Here is a 4,317-nt window from a genome sequence, read left to right as displayed (position 1 = left end):
AGAGTAACAAATAACATGTTTTAGGGGAAATAGACAAGAACGAAGTTTTATGTGTTTTACATAGTAAAAATTTTGATACTTGGGTTTCTTGGAAGTGGTAAGGTCGACATCCACCTTATTACATACTACTCAATATTAACTAAATAATCTTGCCAACCATCTTAGTCGAGCATGTCGCACTTACCCAGGGCCGTCCCAATAAAAAATGGGGTCATGTGCAATATTTTAAATTGGGCCCATTTTTTCAAATAATTTGTATATATAAATAATAGTTGTTCAAAAAGTTATTTCAAAAATTCAAAATACAAATATTGTATAAAAATACATCTATAATTTCATTTAAAAAGTGTCATGCGCCGTGCACATTTAGACGCAAAATCATCTACCAAATTTTTGATATCAACACTATCATTTAAATATTTTCCAATCTCACAATCATCTTGATCTTCTATATGATGATTAGTATCTAACAATTTTTCCTTAGCATCATCTTTTTGCACATCTATTTAAGTTTCTTTGGTAATGAATTTTTCAAGAGTTCCCTTTTGGGATTGAGTTAGTTGCTCAATTCTTCTTTTCTTTTTACGATTTTCAAACCCAGATGAATATTTTCTAGAAGACATAATTATAAAACCTAAAGAAAAATACAAAATTATTTTAAAACTCTATGAACAAATAATTAATCAAGAAACAAATTTTTAATATATTATTCTGAAATAAGAATTATTAAATCATACAAATAAAACAATAAACAAAAATTGTGAAATATTTAGTAATTTTAATTACCTGAGAATTGAAAAACTTGAAAATTTGTAACTTTGAACTTTGTACGATCAAGAAGAATTCTTCAATTATATCGAACAAATAATATAAAGAAATATTTAGTAATTTTAATTACCTGAGAATTGAAAAACTTGAAAATTTGTAACTTTGAACTTTGTACGATCAAGAAGAATTCTTCAATTCTATCGAACAAATAATATAAATATGTACGGTGAAGGAAAATAATGGACTAATGGCGCAACAGTACTGCAGACAAAAATTGGGGAAAGGGATGCATTTATGAAGAGTTTATTACCGAAATGGTCCCTTGACTATTGCGAAATTACCAATTTGGTCCTCGACAATTTTTCGTACGCAATTAAGTCACTCGAGTTTGAAAATTTTAACCAATTTAGTCCTCCGTTTAGTTTGTCGTTAAAACCGGGACCAAATTGGTAATTTTGCTATAGTCAAGGGACCAAATTGGTAACTTTACTATAGTCATGGGACCATTTCAGTGAAAAATTAATTACCAATTTGGTCCCTTAACTATAAAAAAATTACCAATTTGGTCCCTTGACTATAGCAAAATTACTAATTTGGTCTCGATTTTAACGGCAAACTAAACGGAGGACCAAATTGGTTAAAATTTTCAAAGTCGAGGGAGTTAATTGGGTACGAAAAATTGTCGAGGACTAAATTGGTAATTTCGCAATAGTCGAGGGACCATTTCGGTAATAAACTCATTTATGAATACTGAATACATAGAAATATAGAATTGCGTGAGGAAAAGGACTTGGATACATAGAATTACATGAGGAAAAGGAATAAAGAATTACCTAAAACTAAAATTAGTAGGATTTGGCTTAAGTTGCGTGAACATGTATGGAAACTAAAATCAATTACCTAATATACTATATTTAGTCTTAAGTTGCGTGAACATGTGCAGACTTGCCCAGGGCCGGCCCTGCACTTACCGACTATTACACAAAGCGGAGTTTACTTAATGCACACTCTCTAGTAGTGACTGTGGAGTTTCCAATTCCTTCGTCACCTAATTTTAAATAAATAAATTTAATAATTAAAGAATCTAGCTAATTAACAAAAATACAACTAATCTACAAATTATTTAAAAACTTGCGACATAACTTATATATCAAATATTTCAAAAAAAAAAAAAACTTATATATCAAATATCTCAGTTCCAATCAGTTCCCTTATTAGTGACTTCACCCATGCATGCATGTGCCCAATCTGCTACCATATATGTACTGTAAAAGAAAGAAAGAAAGAAAGTGTGTTTGCTTACTTTAGTGTCACTGCTAGCTATAATTTAAGGTTGTGACCTTGTGGGGATAATATCGCCCGGGCCGGGTCCTCTTCTGTTTCAAACATTATTCATAAAGTCAATACGATACCTATATTTAATTATTTATGTTGTTTTAGGCCATATATCTCTAGACATATAAATACAATAACCACATTACACAATACACATACATAATACATACGGAGTATAATTTTGTCTACCGCTTATTGGTGTAATATAAATTGTAACTGAAACACTGAGAGAATCATGCTTAAATAGTTTAGGTGCAATCTATCATTGTAGGTAAGTAAGTAATGCGCAAATTATTCTGTGGACCTAAAATACACAATTTACATACTGAATGTTCATAATTTATATACTGAATATTCACAATTGAATTTCACAATTTACATACTGAATGTTCACAACAAATTGCAAGGTAGACATGGGTCCATGGTATAACTATTGTAGGTAATGACCATATTACCTCATTGACCTAATTACCTTAAGGGGTCGTTTTGTTTACGGAACATGAGATTGGCACAGGTAATAGAATTACCTTTAAGAAGGTAATGTGAGATTACAAGAATGTAAGCTTGCCTAATGTATTTGATTAAAGTTGTAGGGATCTTGTTTGATTGGAGGTTATATTTTAAGTTATATTACATTATTTTAACTTGTTTGTAATTTATGGAATTTAAAATAGTATATCTTATAACATAATTATTATGAATCAAAACACAACATTAAGATGCCATTATTATTGTGAATTTTAATTTGAGAAATATTTGTATATTTTTTTAGGAGATTAATCTTAAAAGTAAATATTTAGCTTATATAATATAGAAATTAAAAGAAAAATGACATGGATAAAACAAGAAATATTGGCAATGCAATGAATAGAGGGAAAATATGGAATATAGAAAAGTAATTTTGGAATACCTAAGATTTGCAAGGTAATAAGATTATATTGGATATTAACCTATTTTCTATGTGAAAGTAATTTCATAGAGTTAATTTCAGGAAGAGTTAATTATCGAAATGGTCCCTTAACTATAGCGAAATTACTATTTTGGTCATTGACTATTTTCTTTTCCAATTAAGTCCCTCAACTTTAAAAATCTTAACCAATTTGATCCTCCGTTCATTTTGTCGTTAGACATATGTTAACTCGAGACAAAATTGATAATTTTGCTATAGTCAAGGGACCATTTCAGTAGTTAATTTTTCGGAGAAAAATGGTGCATGTGATGATCGAAATAGTCCCTTGTAGATCTATGATCATAAGAACAAATGTTATGAACATAATACAGGATGAATGTTATTAAATATGAGTTAATACCTAATATGGTCCTTGACTATAATGGTTTTACTCAATTTAATCCTAAATAACTTTTTTTTTTGCTCAATTTAGTCATCGACTTTGATGGTTTTACATAATTTAGTCCTTTGTTAAAAATTTGTTAGTTGACTGTTAGAAATAGGATCCTAATGGTAATTTCTCATCCTTCATTCCATTTGGGATGCTTCCTTCTCCTTTCCCTTATTAAGATTCACGCAGAAATGCAAATCTTCGTACCCAAATCAACTTTAACCCTAAATAAATACAGAGTAAATAAATGTTTGAGTACGAAGATTTACATTTCTACGTGGATCTTAATAAGGGGGAGAAGAAGGAATTATCCCAAATTGGATGAATGATGGGAAATTACCATTATGACCTATTTCTGATCGTCCACTAAGAGAATTTTTAACAAAAGGATTAAATTGTGTAAAACCATCAAAGTTGAGGACTAAATTGAGCACAACAAGTCATTTAAGACTAAATTGAGTAAAACCACTATAGCCGATGACTATATTGGGTATTAACTCTATTAAATATGGTGCATTTGTAATGTAATGTTTACGTATATTAAGCTTTATTTTTATAAACTTATAGAATGGACAATACGAAACTAATACAAAGTGAATTGAAATACCTATATATGATATACATGTAGTTTAATGTTTATGTAAATTATACTCCGTATTAATGTTTGGTTTATAAATATATAGAACAAATATTATTTCATATTAACATAATATAGTATAATGCTATCAAACATGGTATACTAATTGACACTTAATATAAAATGATGTCGTTTTGAACCATAATTCACCATACCAGTAGTTATGTCGTGGACCCAGGTCCACCTTACAAGGTGGACCTGGGTCCAAAAACGACGCCGTTTTTTTTTTTTTTTTTT

This window comes from Ipomoea triloba, chromosome 4, assembly GCF_003576645.1.
Source record: "Ipomoea triloba cultivar NCNSP0323 chromosome 4, ASM357664v1".
Lineage (NCBI taxonomy): Eukaryota > Viridiplantae > Streptophyta > Magnoliopsida > Solanales > Convolvulaceae > Ipomoea > Ipomoea triloba.
This window is presented reverse-complemented; position numbering follows the sequence as displayed.